Raw genomic sequence first — 26,653 nt, 5'->3', positions numbered from 1 at the left:
AATTACCATATCTGCACAGTCCCACCCAATCACTTGGGTGGGAGTTGAAAGACCATGGCTAGAAAGGCCACACAAAAGTCATCTATCACACTACAGTGGCGCAAACAGTTTACATTGGACTACGAACCAAAAGGTTGGGGATTTGAAACCATGCAGCAGTGCCACAGAAGAAAGGCCTGGCAATCTTCTTCCATAAAGATTACAGCCAAGTAAACCCTATGGAGCTTGATCCTACTCTGTAACAATTGGGGTCACCATGAGTAGAAATTGATTCAACTGCAACAGGTTTTGTTTTGGTTTTCATATAGCTTTAACTTTACCTTTTGCTATTAGGACATTAAGGGAATCATGCCTCCTTTTCCAAGTGGGTTGTGAAATAACTGCTGCTGCCGGGTTCACTGGGAATGGCCGTGTACTGCCTGCACACTGTTCGGCATTCTGCCTCGCTCTGGCTTCTGCACCCTCTGATCTGTGGCACCCTCTGATCTGTGCCGCCGGAGTATGAAGGGGCCTTAAAGCCTGTGCTGTTAATTGGGTGGGAAGGGATTTAAACAGCCTACAAAGCCCTCCCCTGTGTCATCATCAGCTCTGGGAGGACTCGGATGTTGCACTGGGAACCATTCCCCCCCCCAACCCCCGACAGCTACAGCTATCTGAGGTTTTTATTTTTATGTTTTATTGTTTAACTATTTCCTGCCCACTTCTATGCAGGCTGCCCAGGCAGTTCTCCAGCCCACACACTGCCCAGCTCAGGTGGGGCCCTGAATTCACCCTGGAACCAAGATAGAGCCAGAGAAACTGCCACCATGAGCAAAAATTAGTGACACAAAGGTCCCCAGACAGACTTGTGTCCCTAAGGCCCCCAGCTGTCTGGGGCTGTTAGCTGAGCATGAGGAGTTTTTAAATTTTAAAACACTTCAGTGGCTAATATCAAAAGAGGTGCTGTCTAAAACATATAAGGTATATACACGGCAAGGGAATCAAATTCTGAACATTGGGACTGAGGGTAGTAGTTTTTTTTTAATGTTATGAAGTTTAGCAAGAAACACTTTTGTGTTCATATAAATTTTGTATGCAGTAATACAGAAATTTGTATTTTGGGACAAAAAACCTGAGATTCTTTGAAGGAAAAACACAAATAAGGACAGAAGAAATAATGCAGCAATGACAAGACCCCTTAGCAGTTACTCAGCCCGTGTGGTAAAATTCAGGGGGAAAATGTTCTAATTGTCCCAGTCTGGTTCCAGCTGAGTCCTTCTCAGAGGACTGAGATAAAGTATATGTGGGGGTGGGTTAGAAAGAGAGACCAAAACCCTGTTGCCGTTGAGTCGATTCCGACTCATAGCGACCCTACAGGACAGAGTAGAACTGCCCCAACAGGGTTTCCAAGGAGCGGCTGGTGGATTTGAACTGCCAACTTTTTGGTTAGCATCCGAGCTCTTAACCACTGCATCACCAGGGCTTTAAGACAGAGAAAGAGAGAGAATGTAAATGTGAGTGTGCCAGTGTAAGTTGTGTTTGTAATCACGAGTGTAAATGTGAATGTGTGTGTGACTACGAATTTGAGTGTAACGTGTGTATTTGAACGTGAGTGTAAGTTGTGTGAGAGTGAACATGAGTATACAAGTTTGTGAATATGTGAATATAAGTACGTGAATGTGCGTCTGTGAGTCGTGTAAGTGTGAGAGTAGCTATGTGTGAGTAGAAGTTGTCTGCTGTGAATGTGAGTGTACAAGTCTGTGTGTAAGTGGGTGTGAGTGTGAATGTGTGTATGAGTGTAAGTTATGTGAGTGTGTGCATTTACTATCCACCCAAAGATGTAAATTTTAGGGATCTCAACTTTGAAATCTCCATTATTTCTGAGCACGAACACCCCCTTGTCCCCAGCGAGGTTAGCTTGGGACTTGGTAATGGCTCTAAGGAGCCCTGGTGGTGCAGTGGTTAAGTGCTTGGCTGCTAACTGAAAGGTTGGTGGTTTGAACCCACCAGCCGCTCCACAGGAGAAGGATGTGGCAGTCTGCTTCTGTAAAGACTGCAGCCTCAGAAGTACTACGGGCAGTTCTACTCTGTCCTACGGGGTCACTGTGAATCGGAACCGACTCAACAGCAACGGGTTATAACGTCCATCCAGCCCTATTTGCCCAGGACAGAACTCATTTATGCCTGTTGTCCTGGCATAACTTTCATTCCTTTGCAGCCGTATTGATTTTTGGTTGAGGTATAACTCACATCAGTAAAGGACACAACTCTTAAGAGTACAGCCTGATGATCACTCTGGGGAAGTCTCCCAGGGTTACTCGTCAGCCCACCTGAAAAGGGCGGATTTCATTGTCCACAAGCATTTTACTTCCCCTGTGGTCTTTGAGGAATACTTTATACATGCTGGAGAATCAAAGGAAATGGACTGCAGCTATTTGGAAACCAGGGAGGGTTTAAATTCCATTGCCTTGACTCGATGGGCTTTAAGGATGTGTCGATTCTAGAAGGTGGAAATGATTAGAAACCTTCATAGAAGTTACCATAATTCAAAGCATCTGAACTTCCCTTTACCCTGTCACCACCAGTTCAGCCTTCCCCTGACAAACTTGACTTTGGTTAAAGGAATGAGTCATCCTACTGGGAATCATATAGGAACTGTGGGAAAGAGTATGGGATTTGGAGTCGGCCAGGCTTAGCTTTGCAACTTGACTCTACCATTTGCTAGCTCTGTGTCTTTGGATATGTTGCTTTAATTTCTCTGGCCCTCAGTTTCCTAAAGTATAAAAGGGGCGACAGGATTTACTTTGCAGAGTCGGGGTCAGGATGATATTTAATGAATATAGGGGGCCTGGCACATGGGCAGAAACTCTGGTGGTGCAGTGGTTAAGTGCTACAGCTGCTAACCAAATGGTCAGCAGTTCGAATCTGCCAGGCACGCCTTGGAAACTCTATGGGACAGTTCTACTCTGTCCTATAGGGTCGCTATGAGTCGGAATCAATTTGACGGCACTGGGTTTGGTTTTTTGGTTTGGCACATGGGTACCAAGTAGATGATAGCTAAGATTTAAGTCAGATTTAAGGATCAGAATAAAAGCAAAGTGTGGCAGATTATATTTTCCAAAATTGGCTGCAGGACTATTTCCAGTCTCACTCATTCTTCCAGAATTTTGCTGCTTCCTATCAAGAGGCAGGGTCTATTTCCCCTCCCTGTGAACCTGGACAAGACTTTCTGACTGCTTCAATAAACAAACAATATGGCAGAAGCAATGTTACATGACTTCAGAGGCTAGATCAAAAAGGACAATACAGCTTTTGCCTAGTCCTCTCTCTCTATATCAAGATGCTTACCCTTGGAACTCAGTCACCATGCTGTGAGGAAGCCCATACTAGCCTACATAGAAGGACTCCACGGAGAGGCCCACACGAAGAGGAACAGAGGCCCCCAGCCAACAGCTATTATCAACCATCAGAGTTCTGAGTGAACGAGCCTTCAGAGGATCTCAGCTCTCAGTCAATGAGTTTTCCAACTGAGGTCCCAGAAATTGTGAAGCAAATACAAGACATCCCTGCTGTGTCAAATTCCTGACACACAGGATCCATGAGCATAATAAATGGTTGTATTAGCTACGAACTTTTAGGTAATTTTTTACACAGGCATACTAATTGGAATTCAGTGTGATCAAGGTGTTTCAGATGGGGTTGACATTTCTCTCATACAGCTGCATCAGGCTGTTTGCTTTCATTCATTCTAAAATCAAAGGTTAAGAGCCTGTTATACATATTTGTACTGTTGTTTATGTTTGTAGGAAACCCTGGTGGCGTAGTGGTTAAGTGCTACAGTCGGCAGTTTGAATCTGCCAGGTGCTTCTTGGAAACTCTATGGGGCAGTTCTACTCTGTCCTGTAGGGTCGCTATGAGTCGGAATTGACTCCACAGCACTGGGTTTGGTTTGGTTTTTGGGTTATGTTTGTAACCAAGTGTAGAGGTTTCTTTTCATAGAATTAATTGGTTCTGTATTCAAACCCAATGTGGTCTTCTATATCCAAGCTTCTACAGTCCTGTGTATTATTTAACACTGCCCATTTACTAGCCTGTGGGAGGTGGAACTATAAAATAATGTAACCATTGTATAACCAAAGATGTGTGAAGTTGTATATCCAAATTGCTGCTATCCCATCCAGATAGCAACTGTGGAAGAGTGAATCCTGTTCCTTTGTTTTCCATGCCACAAAGATGGAAACTTTCTCTAGTACTATGAATTCACTTGAGGAAGGAGAGAATTACAGTAAACTAGCAAGGCCTCAAGGAGCCCTGGCAGCTCAGTGGTTAAAGCACTTGGCTGCTAACCAAAATGTCGGTGGTTTGAACCCATCAGCCGCTCCATGGGAGAAAGATGTGGCAGTCTACTTCCATAAAGATTTACACCCTTGGAAACCCTATGGGAGACTTCTATTCCATCCTATAGGGTTGCCATGAATCAAAGTCGACTCAGTCACAGTGGGTTGGTTTGGTTAGCAAGACCTCAGGTCACAGACAAGGAAAATTAGGCCAGAAGGCTAAGGCAGCAGCAACACCAATTTTGCAGACGGGTCCAAACCAGAGAATGGGATCCACAGGCAGGTCATGCGCATGAGAATCACACTGTGGTCTAGAGCAGTGGTCACAGCAGAGTGTGTAATAGAGCGGCTAGAGCATGAGCTTTGGATCAAAGAAAGCTGGGTTCACATCTGGTGTCTCCACATACTGGCTGTGTGACTTTGAGTGAGTTCCTCAATTTTGTCATCTGTAAAATAGTACCTGCCCCTGGAAGAGGTGACTAACTGTTTTCCAAAGATATGCATTCCTCCTATATAGTGTGGTTGTGGCTGGGAAGCAGCTGCCCGGAATCTAAATTGCTGTGTGTCTAAACCTGGTTAATGAAATATGAGCAGAGGTCACCTCTATCACTTCTATGCTGAGGTGGCTAAGTATCCACTGCACGTTGCCATCCCTAACTTCCCCTTTCCTGGTGAACTTGGAGGCCACGGGTTGAAGATGGTGACATCACAAGGTACAGTGAGCCTGGATCCCTGCATCACCACTTGGAAGAGAGCCACTCAACCAAGGACAGACACATTGCACTTTGTGTAAGTTGCTCTGTTAACACACTGAAAATTGGGGGTTGTTCGTTACAGCTGCTAGCCTACCCAGACTCATACACTGTTAGATAACTGTTAACTGCATAATCGTAGGTAATTAAAAATGATTTTTTTTAAACCATCTGTCTTTCCTACTTGACTGGATGCTCCTTGAGAGCAAGGACTGGACCCTACTGACCCAGTGCCTTACACTGTGTCTGGTGCATATATAATGGATTGAATTGTGCCTCTCCGAAAAATGTGTCAACTTGCTGGGCCATGCTTCCCTGTATGATGTGATTGTCCACAGTTTTGTCATTTGATGTGATTTTCTTATGTGTTGTAAATCCTACCTCTATGATGTTAATGAAGTGGGATTAATGGAAGTTATGTTAATGAGGCAGGACTCAATCTAAAAGATTAGGCTGTGTCTTAAATCAATCCCTTTTGAGATAGAAAAAAGAGAATCCAGCAGGGAGACATAGGGACCTAATACCACCAGGAAAGAAGAGGCAGGAGAATAGTGGGTCATTTGGACCAGAGTCCCTGCACTACTGAGAAGATCCTCAGCAGGGGAAGATTGATGATAAGGAGCTTCCCCCAGAGCCGACCTAGAGATAAAGCCTTTCCCTGGAGCTGGCACCCTGAATTTGGACTTCTAGCCTCCTAGACTGTGACAGAATAAATTTCTCTTTGTTAAAGCCATCCACTCGTTGTATTTCTGGTATAGCAGTACTAGATAACGAAGAAAACATACAAGGCAGTGAGTAAAATTGAATTTGCAGCTTGATTCAGAGAAGAGAATTACAATCTGGGTTCTTTAACAAAAGGAGAAAGGAAAGGTTTATGTTTAAAAAAAAAAAAAACTTCATTACTGGAAGTAGTTATTTGAACACTTGCCAGAAGTACCAAAAAAAAAAAAAAAGAAGAAGAAGAAAAAAAAAAAATCCACTTAGCAGTGAAGTTATGATTTGCGAATTGGCACTTTGACGCCAAGTGTAACTGGTGGAATGAGTTTTCCCAACAGAAAGTTTTGGAAACCAAGGATTCCTATTAGATTTTCTTTAAAGTTCCACAAAGCTTTTCAAGGTTAATTAAAAAGGCTGGCTTAGCCACTCGTTCCTGCTTTCAGCAGATGAAATGGAGTCATGTCATCAGTGTAATGTAATTGTAATGACATTGTGTAATTGTAAAACAATTGTGTAAATGCAAACTTGGTAGCAAGAATTGTACCTGAAAATGAAACCTTCTTGGTAACATTTCGGTTTTCCCTTTGAATTATCAATGTGAATAAACATAACTTGCATTTATATAGCACTTTCTTTTTATCATTCCCGTTTGTTGTCACAACAATTCTGAGAGTTAGGACACATTTTATTGTCATTATTTCAAGATGGAAAATCCATGAAATAAAGAGAGTCGTGATTTGGCCACATCTCATGGCTCATGTGATAATCAGAAGCCAGGTCCCCTGACTCTCGGCATAGACCCTTTTCCCCACCAGACCTCCCAGGTTGATACGTGTTCAAAGTGGACGATAGCCCAGTAGGAAACAAATCAGACAATTTTTGGGTCCAATCTGGAAAAGGTCTCATGTTTGGGTCTCTCATGGAATAAAAAAGTAAACTAGGATGTGGGCCTACAGTCCAACAACAGCCCAAAAACCCAAACCAAGTCCGTTGCCGTTGAGTCAGTTCCGACTCACAGCAACCCTGCAGGTCAGAGGAGAACTGCTCCATAGAGTTTCCAAGGAGCGCCAGGTGGATTTGAACTGCTGCCCTTTTGGTTAGCAGCTGTAGCACTTAACCACTAGAACACCAGGTTTTCCAAACAATGGCCCAGCTAGGGAGAAATAATCTAAATATGTGACCAGTTAAAAACTAAATAAAATATTCATCCGTTTTCGTAGCAGAAGATAGAGCATAGGACCAAGAAGAAAAAAAAGCCATTGCTGTCAAGTAGAGTCCGACTCATAGCGAAACTATAGCACAGAGTAGAACTACCGCACAGAGTTTACAAGGAGAACCTGGTGGATTCGAACTGCCGACATTTTGGTTAGCAGCCGTAGCACTTCACCACTACGCCACCAGGGTTTTCCAGAGCATAGGACATGAGGGGTGAAATGACAAATAAGTAGCACATATCCAAGAAGTATGATAGCCATTCAGCGGAGCCATTCAGAAGAGAAGAGGGGTTTGAGAAGTGCCCACAATTGTCAAAGACAATAGGAGGATCAAGGAAGTAAGAAAAAGCAGGGTCACCACAGCCAAGGAAGCAAAGAGATTGAATAGGGAGAAGTTAAGCAGGAAAACAAGGCTGGGCGTTTCTAAACTCCCTGTGATTCTACCAGGGCTCCAAGCCATCCTGTCAACCTTAGTCAATAGGACTTTCATCCAAGCCATCACTGGGCACCTCCTTCATCCTTCCTCTCGTTTTCCGTTAGTGATATGAGTGCAGTCCTCTCTGTAGCTGCTCAAACAGACCAGCCTCTCTTGGTCTCACATTCATGGCCTCTTTGTTGGTCCCAGCAGTCCCCAGGATATTGTCTGGAAATGGATGCTTTAATACCCAAGACCTTTCTACTTCTTCCTCCATAAGGGATTATTGCCCCCTCCAAGAAAATATTTCAAGAAAACAATTCCATTTTCTTGTGTGGCTGAAGACGTGCTGCTGCTGCTGAGGGGAAGAGCTCTCTGGATGTGATGGTACTGAGAAGGACAAGAAGCTAACATTGTCTTTCCTTCCCCCATAAAAAAAATAAAATAAAATAATTTTTTTTTTTTTTTATGAACATATTGGAAACCCTGGTGGCACAGTGGCTGAGAGCTTCATGCTGCTAACCAGAAGGCTGGCAGTTCGAATCCACCAGGTGCTCCTTGGAAACTCTGTGGGGTGCTCTACTCTGTCGTATAAGGTCGCTATGAGTTGAAATCGACTCAACAGCAATGAGTTTAGTTTTTATGCACATCTAGAGTCCCTGGTGGGCAAATGGTTAATGTGCTGGGCTACTACCCAAAAGGTTGAAGGCTGGAGTCTACCCTGAGGCACCTCAGACAAAGGCCTGGTGATCTAGTTCTAAAAAGTCAGCCTTTCAAGAATCCATGGAACATAATTCTACCCTGACACACATTAGGTCAACATGAGTCTAAATCAAGTTGGTAGCAACTGGTTTATGCACATGCTCATCCCATCCCTGGAGCCATGGTAGCTCAGTGGTTAAGAGCTACAGCTTTTACCCAGAAGGTTGGTGATTCAGATCCACCAGGCGCTCCTTGGAAACCCTATGGGGTAGCTCTACTCTGTCCTATACGGTTGCTATGAGTCGGAATTGACTCAGTGTCAACGGGTTTGTCTTTTTTTGTTTTTAATCCCATCCCTGGATTTGAGATAGGAGTGTCCATGTGATGTCAATGGTGCGACCCGAGGTCTTTGGCAGGGAAGGGGCCTCTGCTCTCCAGCAACCAACGTTGAACTGGGTTGTGATGCTGCCTGTTTCTAATGGGTACAAGGACCCCATTCCTGAGAGATGTGTCCCATCCTTTGGCCTCCCTGCTCTTGACAATCTGACTTGCCATCATCCCTGTCCCCTTGAGTTTGGAATTGATATGTAAATAGATAGGTCAGTATTGCTGTGCTAAGCACCTTATAGTATTAAATCATTTAATCCTCACAAAAACTCTATGAATTAGATCCTGTGGTTAATTCTGTTGAGTTCCTGGCAGTTCCCTATCCATATACTGCTGCAGACAGTTTGGAATTTTCTCAAGCAAATTTTTATGTGCATGTGATATTAATGATTAAAAAAAAAACAACCCAAACGTGCTGCCCTCGAGTCAACTCTGACTCAGAGCGACCCTACAGGACATTAGTGGTTGGTGTATAAATTTGCATCATAGACATATGAACTGGTCTTCTTTGTAAGAGTATGGATATTATCCTATCACTGACAGCACTGTACTTCAGGACAGACCTTGAAATGTTCTTTTTGGCAATGAATGTGACACCACTCCTCTTCAGTTTGTCATTTCCAGCAGAGTAGACCACATGATTGTCTGATTCAAAATGACCAATTCCAGTCCATTTCAAGCTCAGTAATGCCTAGGATATCAGTCTTTACGTGTTCTATTTCATTGTTGAAGACTTCCGGTTTTCCTAGATTTATGCTACGTACATTCCACATTCCAATTATTAATGGATATTTACAGGTGTTTCTTCTCATTTTGAGTCTTGCCACATCAGCGTAGGAAGATCCTGAAAGCTTGACTCCATCTGAGTCATTAAGGTCTACTCTGCTTTACGGCGGCAGCTCTGCCCCAGTTGTTTTTTGAGTGCCTTCCAAAATGAGGGACTCATCTTCTAGCACTATATCACACAATGTTCCGCTGCTATGCAGAAGGTTTTCATTGGCCAGTTTTTTTTAGAAGTCACCATGTCCTTCTTAACAGTCTATCTTAGTCTGGAAGCTCCGCTGAAACCTGTCCACCATGGGTGACCCTGCTGGTATTTGAAATACTGGTGGTAGCATAGCTTCCAGCATCACAGCGACATGAAAACCACCACAGTAAAACAAACTGGCAAAGAGTGGTGGGAAGACTACCTAGATTAAAAAAAAAAAAGCAAACCAAAAAAAATTTTAAATATCATTGTGCTTATTTGAAAAGTTTTGTATAGAACACAGCAATGGCCTACATGACCACTCAACTTCCCTTTCAGATCTAGGATAATTCTTTAAAGTTTTGGCCCCTAATTCTTCTAAATGTGTGGTGTTCACTCGACCATGTTCGTCTGCCCCCCTCTGGTGGCCATTATACAAATAACAGGTTGAAGAACAACTCTTAGGGCAATGGTTGCTTTCTCTTTCATTGATATTTCATTTATTCGTATGAACATCACCTACTATACGTCAGGCTGTACTAGATGCTAGACATAAGAAACTAACAAGATAGGACACTGCAGTCAAGGGTGGTAGACAAACAAGTGAATAGATAATTACAAATTAGTGAAACAAGGGTCATGGAGAAGCCTACAGAGAGTGCCGGGAGTGTAGATAGGATACTTGGGCTGGCCTTGGCATTGTGTCAGGGGGAATGAGGGGACGTGATGGAAGTCGAGAAGCTGGGAATTGAGAAGGGCAGGTAGAGGTCCTAAATTCAAGTAGGAGTAGGAGATAAGAGAAGCCATTGGGAATTCAGTGAGCTGCTAGGATGGTCGTTCAATATGGCAGAAGTCAGAACACAGGTTTCAAGGGAGGAGAGCAACAGCTGGGGTCAGAGAGATTGGTTGGGGCCAGATCACAAAAGGCTTTTTATGTCTCACTAGAGTTTGAGATTATATCCCCTAGGCTAGTGGTCCCCAAATTTTTTTGATCATGTTCCCCATCAATAAAAATATTTGTGTATACACCTCCAATATATGAATATTTATTCATTTATACATTTTATACCTAGGCAGTGTAGTGTAATGATTAAGAACTTGGTTTCTGGAGCCAGATGGACTATATTCCAAATCCTGGCTTTGCTACTTTTTAGGGGTGTGACCCTGAGCAAACAACCTCTCTGTACCTCAGCTTTCTCATCTGTAAACTGAGGATAATAGCAGACTCACCATCTCTGAGAGTTGTAGAAAGGGTCAAATTAAGTAACTCATGAGAACTTAGAACAATGCCTGGCACATGATAAATGTTATGTTAACTTGCTGTCAAGTCGATTCTGACTCATAATGACAGTATAGGACAGGGTATGACTGTCCCATAGGGTTTCCAAAGAGTGGGTGGTGGATTCCAACTGCCGATCTTTCCGCTGGCAGTCAAGCTCTCAACCATCGCCCCACCAGTGCTCTGAATATTATTCTATACATCTACTACTGAGTGCCATTATAAAAGTTGGAGTTGGAATTTATACCTAGTAGGGGCTCCACCGGAAACCCTGCTGGTATAGCGGTTAAGTGCTACGGCTGCTAACCAAACGGTCGGGAGTTGGAATCCGCCAGGCGCTCCTTGGAAACTCTATGGGGCAGTTCTACTCTGTCCTATAGGGTCGCTATGAGTCGGAATTGACTCGATGGCACTGCGTTTGGTCTTTGGTTAGGGGCTCCACCTACCCCAGAAAATCTGTTTTAACACAAACTCACTTCAAAATGTCAAGAATTATTTTCATCCTCAAAACTTCTAACTGCAAGAGCAGACCACCTCTAACCCCTCACCCTACCTGGCAGTAAATAGCTTTGGCCTCTCCTGATTGTACTTACACCAAACTCATCAGTGCAGGTAATTCTTGCATTTAACTCAAAGCAGTGACCTGGAACCTTCTTTTATAGTAAGCTTCCATGCAGTGCTGGTGCTGCTGGTCCAAGTACTACACTTTCAAATTTTGTAAAGAAAATATAAATATCAAATGAACTACCTTTAAAAAATATTTTTATTTTTCCAGCACAACCACATGGTGCCTGGCTACCATCACCAAATACTCTGACAGAGATCACAAGAGAGGCTCCCAGACAGAGCTGCAGAAAAATGGAGAACAAAATTCTAACTCACAAAAAAAGACCACACTTACTGGTTTGACAGAGACTGGAGAAACCACAAGAGTACAGACCCCGGACACTCTTCTAATTCAATACTGAAGTCACTCCTGAGGTTCCCCCTTCAGCCAAAGATTAGACAGGCCCATAAAACAAACAATAATGCAGGTAGCTCAACCGTGTATACCAGACTAAACAGGCCCACCAGCCCAGGGACAAGATGGAGAAGGCAAGAGGGCACAGGAAAGCTGGACACATGGAAATGGGGAACCCAAGGTCAAAAAGGGGAGAGTGCTGACATGTCGCCGGGCTGGCAACCAATGTCACAAAATAATATGTGTATTAATTGTTTAATGAGAAACTAATTTGTTCTGTAAACCTTCATCTAGAGCACAATAAAAACAAATAAATAAAAGAAATATTTTTACTTATCAGGACACAGCACACTTTTGTTCTCACTAAAAAATATATGTGTGTGTGTGTGTGTATATAATATATATATATATATATGTATATAAACCCTGGTGGCGTAGCGGTTAAGAATTCAGTTGCTAACCCAAGGTCAGGGTCGTAAGTCTGAATCCTCTAGGCTCTCCTGGGAAACCCTATGGGGCAGTTCTACTCTGTCCTCTAGGGTCACTATAAGTTGGAATCAACTTGACGGCAACCGGTTTGGTTTTTGTTTGTTGTTGTTCATGTATATGTATATATATATATGTGTATATATATATATATATATATATATGTATATATGGAAAACTTGGTGGTGTAGTAATTAAGAGTTTGGCTGCTAGCCAAAAGGTCAGCAGTTTGAATCCACCAGGTGCTCTTTGAAAACCCTATGGGGCAGTTCTACTCTGTCCTACAAGGTTGCTGTGAGTCAGAATTGACTTGTCGGCAACGGTTTCGTTTTGTTTTGGTTTTATATGTATATCTGTGTGTGTGTTTTAGCAAAGGTAAATACGCTCAATTTTTTGACAATATTGGTTTAGTTCTAAATTCAGATTATTCCTGTACTTGAAAAAGAACTTGAGCAACATGCACAGATACCAAATGGAAAAAGCGCTTTATGGACTTTGCCTAACAAGTTTTGATACTCATTTTTCAGCCTTATCCACCAGGTATGCAAAGCTCCTTGTTGAAATTCAGCTAACAATTTCCATTTTTCCTCATGTCAATCAGTTATTGTTGCAAAATAATTGGAAGGTTCTACATTTTCATATTGTTAACAAATTCCCTTATTTTAGTTTTTTAGGAGGAACGAATACCCTGTTTCCAAGCTTTTAAAGCATAGAAATGATGTTAATAGGTGGCCCACTTACATAATATTCTGCCTCAAAATCACCTAACACTAGAGACACTTACACTACCCATTGTCAGTATACTCTCTCCAAAGTACGAGTTTAATTTTTTTTATTGTGTTGTAAGCGAAAGTTTACAGCTCTAGTTGCTCATACAAAAATTTATAAACATGTTGTTATGTGGCCCTAGTTCCTCTCTCTATAACAACAGCACACTCACCGTTTCCACCCCAGATTTCCCTCGTCCATCAACCAGCTCCTCTCCCTTTCTGCCTTCTCATCTTGCCTCGGGACTGCATGAGTTTATTTTGAAAAGCTGTTACACTCTCTCTCTCTCTTTCATTTTGTTAGAACATAACCTTTGCCCTGAAAAGACAAATGTATTTTTTCAAATATCCTTTAGGTGCATTACTGACGTCGTTTTCATCATGGAAAAGGTTAGCAAGTTTGGAACATTATTTATTTATAAAAGAAAAATGACACATTAAATTTGGTAACTCTTTTAAGTACATTGCCACAGGGAAGCTCCTTTTTCCCCCAGGTTGGTCATTTATTGTACAGATGGAGAACCACATGATGAGCTGACATGAGCTTCTCCAGGCGTGAGAACGTACTAGTTGACTGTCAGACAGTTTAGAATATGTTCCTTTCACAGCTGGAGTTTTTTTCAGACCTTAAGTTGAAGTACAGGACAAGCAAAGCAATGCCTAGCATATAGCCACTACACAATTCATTTTACTGGCGAGAGTATTAGACTTGAAATATTTTTTTTAGTGCCAGTGAAGTGCAATTGCGTGTCAGTTTCTGGAGCCGCCACGATTTTCAATCTTGTTAAACCCACGAATTCCGCATCCTGTGTCCTTCAACATATGCAGCCACCCTTGGCCCCAGAGAAACCCTTTTAACCTCATGTACTGTGATTGTGGAACACGTTTTCCTTCTCACCCACTAACCCACTTATTCTACTTCTAGGTAAAAAAGGTAGGGAGGTCTAATTGGCATTTTTCCCCTTTTGTTAAAATACATGTAAAACAAAAAGCCCCCATTGATAATACACAGTTCACCACAGAGAATACAGAAAATGTACATATTGTTCCTATTAGAGTGACTGACCCAGTGGTGTGCTGTTAAATGTATAACAACCAGCTCCGTGTAAAGAAAAAAAGGTATTGATTTGTGGTGCCTGCTAATTCTCATGGTGTAAATACTCCCGCGACGGCAAATTTCAAGCTACCAATGTGATGTCATGATCACAGAGTTGGGGAGAGATGCACAGCAGCACAGCAATACAGCCCATATCCATCATCAAGATACAATAGATGGAAGTAATCTCAAGAGGAGACGTAACAGTAAAATGCAGTAAATCATAACTGGAAGCGATGCATTTTGAGGGCTGATTAACCTTTGCTTTTAATATAATTTATTAAATTATAAGTTTACGTATGTGATTTTTTAATAACGTTTGTTTACCAAGGAGTCCCTAGGAAGTGCAAACTGTTAACAAACTCAACTCCTAACCTAAAGGTTAGAAGTACCAGTCTACCCAGAGGTGCCTCTCAAGAAAGGCCTGGCAGTCTACTTCCAAAATGTCAGCGACTGAAAACCCTGTGGAGCACAGTTCTACTCTGACACACATGGGGTCACCATGAGTTGGAGTCAACCTGGCTGGCAACTGGTAACTGGTGTTTATCAACAGACTCACGAAATTCCTGAAAAGTTAATAATATGCTCTTGAGAGCCAGTATAAGCCAACCCCAGCAGCACTTTGATCTTACCGTGCTAAAGGAACAAGGCCTTGGGGAGGACCTTGAGTTAAAGCTCTTTTCCATTCATTTAACGCTGACGGGCACCATACACAATAGCTTCTTCCTGATTCTTGGTTTTTTCTCTTACCTGGCTGAGTCAGAGCAGTAATGATAGAAGAGAGTAGTCTTGTCACAAAATTTTTTGATATATATCCTTTTGGATTTTTTTCATGTATTCGTAGGCATGAGTGTGTGTATGTGTCTAAAGAAAAACCAAACCAAAAGCATTGCTGTCAAGTCGATCCTGACTCATAGCGACTCTATAGTACAGAATAGAACTGCCCCATACAGTTTCCAAAGAGCACCTGGTGAATTCGAACTGCCAACCTTTTGGTTAGCAGCCGTAGCTCTTAACCACTAGGCCACCAGAGTTTCCATAGATGTCTAAGGGTACATATATGTATGACTGTATAATAAATGATATGAGACATTAAGGATTTTTGAACAATTGAAGATATAGGGAAAGGACCCAACTGAGCTTGGACCAAGGTAATCTAAATGGACTGTATTGGTGTTGTACACTTTGTGGTTTTTAGGGCTGGATGATATAAATGCCCTGGAGTCAGCCTATTGTGTGATTATCTCTATAGATAACAGGTGAGACTGCAATTAAAGAGCTGGGACTTACATCCTTGTGTGCTGTGCTAGCATTACAGTAGAGTTTCAGTTTCTGCATGCAGAATTACTGGATCCGACTTTAGGTTTATTCATTTATTTAGTCAGTTAGTTGGCAACTTGCCCACCAAAAATGGTTCACCGTTTACCTTCTCAACAATATATAAAAGTCCCTCTTTCTCACATCTACAACAATACTCCGTAATATTATTCTTCTTATCATTGTTTTTAAAACCTTTGCCAAACTTAGCAAGTGAAAAAGATTGTTAGATATGCATTCTTTAATTATGAGGGAGGTTGAAGGTCATTTCATATCTTTGTTGGTGATTTGTATTTCTTTTTTTGAAAAGTGCTTGTTCATGCTCTTTTATATTGGCTTGTTTATCTCTTTGTTGACTTGAAAGAGCTCTTTACACTTCTAGAATATCACGGTTTTGTCTATTATATACAGCAACCCCTCCCCCTCCAGTTTGGCATTTGCGTTTTTATTTTGTCTTGTTGTTATCATTTGCCATAAACGAATTTCCATTTATGGAGTTAAATATATGAATATTTTCTATTATGGTTTTTCTGCTTTGTCTCAAATTATAAAAATATTCATCTATGTTTTCTTCTATTATTCTTATTGTTTAATTTTTTAATTTGTCTTTAATCCACTATTTATTATTAACAATATGTGAAGTAGAGATTTATTTTTTCCTAAAATATCAACTAATTATCCTAAGACTATCCTTTTATTTTAATAATTCACACTTTCCCTATTTAAGACTTACTTTTATAATACCCTAAAGCAAACAAACAAACAAAAAAAAACAAGCACTTTGCGGTCAAGTCGATTCTGACTCAAAGCGACCCCATAGGACGGTGTAGAATTGTGCCATAGAGTTTCCAAGGAGTGCTTAGTGGATTCAAACTGCTGACCTTTTGGTTAGCAGCTATAGCTCCTAACCGCCATGCTACCAGGGTTTCCTATAATATGCTATGTTTATATAAATAGGTGAAGATACAGACTTGTTATTCTGTTCTATCGATTTGTCTTTTTATTCCTTCGCTAGTATCACAGCCTCCTCGTTAGGGACATTTTATTGCACAATTCACCCACTACCTTTGTTTGTCTTATGTCTTTTTGCTATTCTCATTTGTTTACTCACCCAAATAGCTTTGGAATCACTTAGTCAACTGCCTTTGAAAATATGTAAAGATATTCAGACATTGCAATATGGGACTGGTATAGGAATATACACACTAATTGAATAGAATAGGAAGTCTAGAACTGGACCCAACTTATATACGGGAACTTGGTTTGTGGCAGGGGAACAATTCAAATCAGTAGGAAAAGGATGGATTATTCAATAAGCAGTCTTAAGCAAATTTGAAACAGTCAAAAATGAAATGGAATGCATAAAGATCAATATCCTAGGCATTAGTGAGGTGAAACGGACAGGTATTGGTCATTTGGTCTACTACCCTGGGAAAGATAACTTGAAGAGGGATGACATTGCATTCGATGTCAAAAAGAACATTTCAAGATCTATCCTGAAGCACAACACTGTCAGGGATAGGATAATATCCACACACCTAAAAGGGAGACCAGTTAATATGACTATTATTAAAATCCGAACCAAACACTAAGGCCAAAGATGAAGAAATTTAAGATTTTTCACCAACTTCTTCAGTCTGAAATTGATCGAACATGCAAACAGGATGCACTGATAACTACTGGTGGTTGGAATGTGAAAGCTGGAAACAGAAGAAGGATCAGTAGCTGGAAAATATGGCCTTGGTAATAAAATCATGCCAGAGGTCCCATGATTGAATATTGCAAGACCAATGACTTCTTCATTGCAAATGCCTTTTTTCACCAACATAAATGTTGACTATACACATGGACCTTGCCAGATGGAATACACAGGAATAAACTGACTATGTCTGTGCAAAGAGATGATGGAAAAGCTCAATATCATCAGTCAGAACAAGGCCAGGGCTGACTGCAGATCAGACCATCAATTATTCACATGGAAGTTCAAGTTGAAATTGAAGAAAATTAGAACAAGTCCATGAGAGCCAAAGTACAACCTTCGGTAAATTCCATCTGAATTTAGAGACCATCTCAAGAATAGATTTGGTTCAATGAACACTAATAACCAAAGGCCAGACAAGATGTAGAATGACATCAACGACATCATACATTAAGAAAGCAAGAGGTCATTGACAAGGCAGGAGAGAAAGAAAAGACCTAAATGGATGTTGGAAGAGACTCTGAACTTGCTCTTGAACATCGAGTAGCTACAGCAAAAGGATAAAAAATGATAACGTAAAAGAGCTGAACAGAAGCTTTCAAAGGGCGGCTCGCAAAGATTGATTGTGCTAAGGCATTCAACTGTGTGGAACAAAACAAATTATGGATAACATTGCAGAGAGTAGGTATTCCAGAACACTTAATTGTGCTCATGAGGAATCTGTACATGGATCAGGAGGCAGTCATTCAAACAGAACAAGGGGATATTGCATGGTTTAAAGTCAGGAAAGGTGTGCATCAGGGTTGTATCCTTTCACCACACCTATTCAATCTGTATGCTAAGCAAATAATCCGAGAAGATGGACTATATGAAGAAGGACAGGGCATCATGATCGGAGGAAGACTCATTAACAACCTGCATTATGCAGATGACACAACCTTGCTTGCTGAAAGTGAAGATGACTTGAAGCACTTATTGATGAAGATCAAAGACCACTACTTTCATTATGGATTACACCTCAACATAAAGGAAACAAAAATCCTCCCAACTTCACCAACAAGGAACATCAGTGTAAATGGAGAAAAGATTGAGGTTGTCAAGGATTTCATCAACACCCATGGAAGCAACAGTCAAAAAATCAAAAGATGAATTGCATTGGGTAAAACTGCTGCAAAAGATCTCTTTAAAGTGTCAAAAAGGCAAGATGTCACTTTGAGGACTAAGGTGCACCTGACCCAAGCCATGGTGTGTTCAATTGCCTCATATGCACACAAAATCTGGACAATGAATAATGAAGCCTGAAGAAGAATTGATGCCTTTGAATTGTGGTGTTGGTGAAGAATATTGAATATACCATGAACTGCCAAAAGAATGAACAAATCTGTCTTGGATGAAGCACAACCAGAATGATCCTTGGAAGCAAGGATGGCGAGACTGGGTCTCACATAACTTGGACATGTTATCAGGAGGAATCAGTCCCTGGAGAAGGACATTATGCTTGGTAAAGTAGAGGATCAGCAAAAAAGAGGAAGACCCTCAAAGAGATGGATTGACACAATGCCTGAAACAATGGGCTCAAGCATAGCAACGATTGTGAGGATGGTGCAGGACCTGGCAGTCTTTTGTTCTGTTGTGCACAGGGTCGCTATGAATTAGAACTGCCTCAATGGCACCTAACAACGACAGGGTTCTTGTGAGGATTAAATGAGATAATAACGTGTGAAGCACTGAGAAGATGGCTTGGCAAGAAGGAAGTACATGGCAAATTTGAGATTTTTTTTATAATATAGCCTTGTGGTTTGTCATATAGTTTATCGCACCTGTCAATAGTAATAATTTTATATTATTTCTTGACAATATTGACATACTTTTTCTCTGTTTCTAACTAAGATTATTGATTTCTTCTCCTTTTCAATTGAATTGGCCAAAATTTTGAACAGTATTAAATAATAATTGTGTTATTGGCCTTCCTGGTTTTACTAGATAAGGCTTCAACCTTGGTGAAGGTATGATGATGATCAGCCATTTGAGAAAGATATTCTTGGAGTGGGGGCCAAGATGTCAGAGTAGTCAGGCGCTTCCAGCAAACCCTCTCACAACAAAGACCCCCCAAAAAACCAAGTGAAACGATTGCATTTATGACAAGCTAAAAGCCCTGACCATGAAAGGCAAAGTTAGAAAATGGACTGAGTGGCAGGGGGAGGGAGAGATGGTCCAGAAGTGGACAGGGGTTGCTGGACCTGAATCGCTAGGAACCCTCAAGCTGCAGTGGGCTGATGGTAGTGTTTGGCCGCAGTACCCTCAGGGAAAAAGAGCCAGCTGCACAGCCTACTGACACCTCCAGAACCAGAGAAGAGCAGCGCTCTTGCAAAAGCTGAGTACTTGCATATATTTTACTGCACCCCCAGCCTGCAAGCCAGTTTCAGTGGCTGCCGATTTCCCTGGGCCTGAGATAGGTCCTGTTGTGTGTCTTGACCCATTCCCCTGGCCTTGGAGAAGGAATAAATTCACAGCTAAGGAAAAGATAATCTGCCAGCTCCACTAACCTGTGGAGCTCAGGACAGAAGCAGCTCCTGTCCAGGCATAAATGATCCATGGATTTTGAATACTTTTTCCCCTCCATGGACATGTGTGGCCTATTTCAGGAGAATAGGACCTTGTTGGCAAACTGCAACTGTTTCAGCTGTGCGGTGGAGAAGTGGGCGTTTGAGGTTGACATTGCTTTCTCTATTAAGCAGGGTCCTCACCTACCCACATCAGGGACCTAAGGACTGGTGGCTCCACTCAGGTCACCCAGCCAACCACAACAGAAGTCGAAGGATAACTGGTACCTCCCAGTCCTTAAAACCAAAAGGATTGGGTGCCCAAGGTCCATCTGCAGGACCCATCCCACTATGCGCTCAAGGGAACAGGGATGCTCTTTCCTCACAGACACTCAGGGGATGGATGTCAGCCCCCTGCATTGTTTAGAACATGACCGCCTGCTGCAACAAGATACTGGTACCTACACCAATCACCCCTGCCCCTCTAAGACTGTAGGACAGAGCCTGTACTACACACTTGATGACCAACTACCTGGACACCTGAGCTGAATTCATACAGGAAAAGTGAATGGGCTCCTAGATTATATACCTGGTAACAGCACTCTGGTGACATGACGTTAGAGCTTCAAAGGTGGAAATAATCAAGCTAGCTCACTCACACAACCTATATGGATATATCAAAACAAAACAAAGCAAGAAGCTAGGATATAGTAAGCAAACATAAAATGAACTAATACAATACTTACAGAGGGCACAAAGACAACAGTCAATATCAAACCACATAAAGAAGCAGATGATGATCACTTCAACAAGCTCTCAAAACAAAGAATCAACTGATATTCTGGATGAACGTGCCTTCCTGGAATTACTGGATGCAGAATACAAAAGATTAATATACAGAATGCTTCAAGACAACAGGAACGAGATCAGGAAGGAGATCAGGCAATATGCAGAAAAGCCAAGGAACACACAGATAAAGCAGATGAAGAAATTAAAAAAGGTTATTCAAGAACATAATGAAAAATTTAATAAGCTGCAAGGATCCATAGAGAGACTTCAGTCCAAAATTCAAAAGATTAACAACAAAATTACAGAAGTAGACAACTCAATAGAAAGTCAGAGGACCAGAATTGAGCAAGTGGAAGGCAGAATTGGTGAGACAGAAGATATAGCACTTGGCACCAATATATTTGAAGACAAATCAGATAAAAGAATTAAAAAAATGAGGAAATCCTATGAATCATGTGGGACTGTCTCAAGAGAAATAACCCACGAGTGATTGGAGTACCAGAACAGGGAGGGATAACAGAAAATACAGAGAGAATTGTTGAAGATTTGTTGGCAGAAAACTTCCCTGATATCGTGAAAGATGAGATGATATCTATCCAAGATGCTCATCGAACTCCACATAATGTAGATCTCAAAAGAAAGATAAAGACATAATTTTAACAGCCAAAACCAAAACCAAAGATAAAGAGAGAATTTTAAGAGCAGTTAGGGATGAACGAAAAGTCACCTACAAAGGAGAGTCAGTAACAATGAGCTCGGACTACTCGGCAGAAACCACGGAGGGAAGAAGGCAATGGGATCACTTATATAAAAAATTGAAGGAAAAAAAATGCCAGCCAAAAATTATATATCCAGCAACACCATATCTCAAATATGAAGGTGAAATTAGGACATTTCCAGATAAACAGAAGTTTAGGGAATTCGTAAAAACCAAACCAACACTAAAAGAAATACTAAAGGGAGTTCTTTAGTTAGAAAATCAATAATATCAGGTATTGACCCAAAACTAGAACACTGGGCAGAGCAATAAGAAGTCACCCCAGACAGGGAAATCAAGATAAAAAAAATACTCAAAACGCTAACAACGGGAGGCAGAGCCAAGATGGTGGAATACACAAACGCTTTCATCGAGCCCTCTTTACAACAAAGACCCCAAAAAACAAGTGAAACGAGTATATTTGTGACAAGCTGGGAGCCCTGAGCTTCAAAGGCAAGCTTAGACAATGAACTGAGGGGCAGGGGAGGAAGAGACCGTTCAGAAGCGGAGAGGAGTTACCAGACCTGAATCGTGGGGAGCACTCAGGCACCATTCCCGGAGCGGTGGTGGCGGTGGACTGGTACTAACATTCAGCCGCAGTTCCCTCAGGGAGAAACAGCCAGCCACACAGCCTACTTACACCTCCGGAACCTGAAAAGAACAGCGCTCTCGGCAGAAGCTAAGTACTTGTGTATATTTTACCGCGCCACCCCAGCCCCAAGCTGACTTCAGCAGCTGAATTCCCTGGGCCTGAGATAGGCCCCGTTGAGCACCTAGAGCCATCCTCCTGGCCTTGGGGAAGGAAAAAATTTGCAACTGGGGGAAAAGATAATTTGCTAGCTCCACTAACTGGGGGAGCTCAGGACAGAAGCGGCTCCTGTCCAGGCATAAACCATCCATGGGCTTTCAGCACCCTTCCCTCCTGCATGGACCTGTGTGGGCCTATTTTGGGGGGAATAGGCCCTTTTTGGCAGAATCCAACTGTTTCAGCTGTGTGGTGGAGAGGTGAGTGTTTGATGTTCGACATCGCTTTGCCTATTAAACAAGGTCCTCACCTACCCACATCAGGGACCTAAGGACAGTAGCTCCACTCAGGTCACAAAGCCACCCACGACAGGGGTCTAAAGATTACTGGTACCTCCCAGTCCTAACAAACAAAAACATTGGATGCCCATGGTCCATCTGCAGAACCCACCCACCTGCAGGCTCTAGGGAACAGGGACGTGCTTTCCTCAGAGACACTCGGGGGTTGGTTCTCAGTCCTCTGCTTTGTTCAGAGTGTGACCCCCTGCTGCAATCAGATACCGGTATATACGCCAATATCCCCTGCCCCTCTAAGACTGTAGGACAGAGCCTGTACCACACACTTGATGATCAGCTACCTCGACACCTGAGCTGAATTCATACAAGAAAACTGAATGGACTCCTAGACTGATATACCGGATAGCAGCTCTAGCCATCTGGGGACAGGACGTCAGAGCTACAAAGGTGAAAATAATCAAGCTAGCTCACTCAAGCAACTCATAGAGGTATATCAAAACAAAACAAAGCAAGAAGCTATGACACAGTAAGCAAGCATTAATTAATACGATAACTTATAGATGGCTCGGAGAAAACAGTCAATATCAAGTCACATAAAAAAACAGACCATGATCACCTCATAAAGCTCTCAAAACAAAGATCCAGGGATCTTCTAGATGAAAGTGCATTCCTGGAATTACCAGAGCCAGAATACAAAAGTTTAATATACAGAACCCTTGAAGACATCAAGAAGGCAATGAGGCAACCCCCAGAACAAGCCAGGGAACACACAGATAAAGCAGCTTAAGAACCTAGAGAGATTATTCAGGACCATAATGAAAAGTCTAACAAGCTGGAAAAATCCATAGGCAGACAGCAATCAGAAATTCAGAAGATTAACAATAAAATTACAGAAGTAGACAACTCAATAGAAAGTCAGAGGAGCAGAATTGAGCAAGTAGAAGCTAGAATTTTTGAACTTGAAGATAAATCACTTGGCCCTAATATATTTGAAGACAAATCAGATAAAAGAATTTTAAAAAATGAAGAAACCTTGAGAATCATGTGGGACTCTTATCAAGAGAAATAACCCATGAGTGATTGGAGTACCAGAACAGGGAGGGATAACAGAAAATACAGAGAGAACTGTTGAAGATTTCTTGGCAGAAAATTTCCCCGATATCGTGAAAGATGAGAACGTATCTATCCAAGATGCTCATCGAACTCCACATAAGGTAGATCTTAAAAGAAAGTCACCAAGATATATTATAATCAAAGTTGCCAAAACCAAAGATAAAGAATTGTAAGAGCAGCGAGGGATAAATGAAAAGTCACCTACAAAGGAAAGCCAATAAGAATAAGCTCGGACTACTCGGCAAAAACCATGCAGGCAAGAAGACAATGGGATGACATATTTAAAAAATTGAAGGAAAAGAATTCCCACCCAAGAATCATATACCCAGCAAAACTGTCTCTTTAATATGAAGGTGAAATTGTGACATTTCCAGATAAACACAAGTTTAGGGATTTTTAAAAAACCAAACCAAAACTACAAGAAATACTGAAGGGAGTTCTTTGGTTAGAAAATCAGTAATATCAGGTATCAACTCAAGACTAGAACACTGGGCAGAGGAACCAGAAGTCAACCCAGACAGGGTAATCCAAGAAAACAAAGCCAGATTATTCAAAAAAAAAAAAAAAAAAAGCTCAAAACAGGGTAATAGCAATATTATTATGTAAAAGAAGACAACATTAAAATACTAAAGAGGGACTAAGAAATGTAATCATATACCTTCCATATGGAGAGGAAGATACGGTGATACAAAGAATAAAAGTTTGGTTTAAATTTAGAAAAATAGGGGTAAACAAGGTAACCACAAAGGAGACAAACTATCCTACACATCAAAATAAAATACAAGGGAAAAATAGAGACTCAGCAGAAACAAAATTGACAACAACAAATATGAGGAAAGGACAATATATAAAGATAATCTACTCAGCACATAAAATTAAGTGGGAAAAAGAAACTGTCAACAACACACCAAAAAAGACATTAAAATGATAGCACTAAATTCATACCTATCCACAATAACTCTGAATATAAATGGACTAAATGCACCAATGAAGAGACAGAGAGTGGCAGAATGGATTAAAAAACAAGATCTGTCTATATGCTACCTACAAGAGACACACCTTAGACTTAGAGACACAAACTAAAAACTCAAAGGATGGAAAAAAATATATCAAGCAAACAACAATCAAAAAAGAGCAGGACAGGGTAGAACTGCCCCACAGGATTTCCAAGGCTGTAAATCTTTAAGTAAGCAGACTCACATCTTTCTCCCACAGAGTTGCTAGTAGGTTCCAAGGACTGACCTTTTGGCTAGAAGCCCAGTGCTTAACCATCCTGTCACCACGGCCCCTTACACATCCTACGTCTTCTAAAACCTCAGTCTGGAGACAACATGTGTAGGCCCTGTGGGGAGAGAGAACACCAGATATCCTCATGCGCAAATGGGGAGCCACAGCCCCTGGTAGGACATGGTGACAGAGCCGGGGAGGTTCCTCACTCCAGAACCTTCTGTCCTAGTCCAGTTTCCTATGGACAGGCTTCCTCCCGGGGTCAGTGCTTTCCGGGCTGAAGTCAGTACAGAGGCTGTTCGGGGTTGGCGCTGACAAGAGTCTAAGCGCAGGTTTCAAACCGTGCCTGGTGAGGATACAGATATTCTTCTGCAAAGTCTGGGTACATGTGTGCAAACCTGTCAGCAAAAGAGATTCTTCTCATCTTCATCCACACCGCTGAAGAGGTCTATCAGAAGCAGCTCTGCCACGCCCAAGGCCGTCTTCAGAATGCAGGACAGGTCTTCCTCATTTATGCAGCCGTCCTTCTGCCATGCATACATCTTGAATGGCAGCTGGATGGTGTCCAGAGTCTCAGACGCTCTGCAGACCACGGACAAGGCGATCACATATTTCCGCAGGTCCATCTTGCCACCTCAGCTCTCGTCAAACAGTGAGAACATGCAGTCCAGCGTGTCGGAAAGGGGTACCTCCAAGTATTCCGTGAACTCCACAAGTCAGTCTTCTCGCCCTTCTTCACCTTTGTGCTTTTTATCTGTTTCAAGTTTTTCTAGCTTTAGCCCCAGGCCTCTCACAAGCCTAGCAAATTCTAGAAGGCAAGTGTCGGAGGGGAGACGGACTGTCCGTCCACTGGGGCCAGCTAACAATCCTCAAACGTGTAATCCATGACGGAGACGCCCAGGGTCTCTGCCGTGACGCGCCTCATGTTGCTGGCGTATAGCACCGGGCTCCTCTTCGCCTTGGAAGGGTGGTAAACTGGGAGAAACTCAATTTCCACCTAACTGTGAAACTGACACAGGGCGAGCCACAGCATTTCCAACACTCCAGGTCCTTGCCACGTCCACATGATCGTGTCCAGCTTATTTGGGTATCCTAAAACCACAAGGTGGACAGGAACACCAAGGATAAACACACCAGTCTTGAAGGTAGTTTGACAGGTCCCATTGGTACAAGTACCTTCTGGAAAAATCATTGTCATAACTTCCCATTGGACTAAGCCCCTCTCTTTATCTCTTCCACTGTTTTCCTGCACAAGTCCTGGTCTGATCCGAACACACTGGCCGGATGTACTTGATCAGAGTTCCCCATATGGGGATACCCCTGCTCTCTGCCTTCATCACGATGGACGACATGGTCACGGGAACGGCGTGGAAGTACGAGGGGTGTGGTGCCAAGGGTCAGGATGGCCGCCTCAGTCGGTAGGGCCTGTCACCCCTTCTGGGCCACCGGGTGGAAGCCGCCGGCAAATCACGTGGTCTGCATGACTGCCTTGAGCGGGAAGTCCACGACCTTCTGCCACAAGCCAGCGGCTCTTCTGGTTCTCTCTCAGCAAATCCCAGTGAAGGTACAAAAGCGAAGGACCAGGCGAACAGCATCATGAAGGCGGCAAACAGGAGTCGGATGAGGAAGAGGGTCAGCATCATGATGGCGATCTGGGCCTTCTGCAGAGTGCTGAAGCGCAGCTCGTGCACGAAGGGGTTCTACCCTGGGGGTGACCAGCCGCCCCTTCACCTGCACCTGCGCTGGAGGAGTTGGCGGCTGAGACAGAGCGGCCTGTGGCAGGTCTCCCCAGCCGCAGAGCCACCACCGTGAGAAGAGCCCGAGCGGACCGAGGCCGAGGGCGGGCAGACCCCTTATAATTCTTCTCATTTCTATAGGGTTGGTAGTGGTGCCCCTCTTTCGTTCCTGATTTTGGTAATCGGTGTCTTCTCTTTTGTCTTCTTGGTCAGTCTAGCCAAAGGTTAAAGGTTTGTCAATTTTGTTGATCTTTTCAAAAAGCCAAATCTTGGTTTATTTGATTTTCTCTGGGTTTTTCTTTCAGCTCCAGTATTATTTCATCCCTCTTGCTTGCTTTCTGTTTAGCTTGCTTATTGTTTTGTAGTTTCCTA

General features: G+C 42.4%; 1 pseudogene; it reads right to left on the bottom strand.

The window, feature by feature from the left end:
* Nucleotides 1–23,898: 23,898 nt before the first annotated feature.
* LOC135228784 (lysophosphatidylcholine acyltransferase 1-like) lies at nucleotides 23,899–26,228 on the bottom strand (annotated as a pseudogene).
* Nucleotides 26,229–26,653: the final 425 nt, after the last annotated feature.

This window comes from Loxodonta africana, chromosome 27 (assembly GCF_030014295.1).
Source record: "Loxodonta africana isolate mLoxAfr1 chromosome 27, mLoxAfr1.hap2, whole genome shotgun sequence".
Classification (NCBI taxonomy): domain Eukaryota; kingdom Metazoa; phylum Chordata; class Mammalia; order Proboscidea; family Elephantidae; genus Loxodonta; species Loxodonta africana.
The sequence above is the reverse complement of the archived record's forward strand: the minus strand, read 5'-3'. Positions and strand labels throughout refer to the sequence as shown.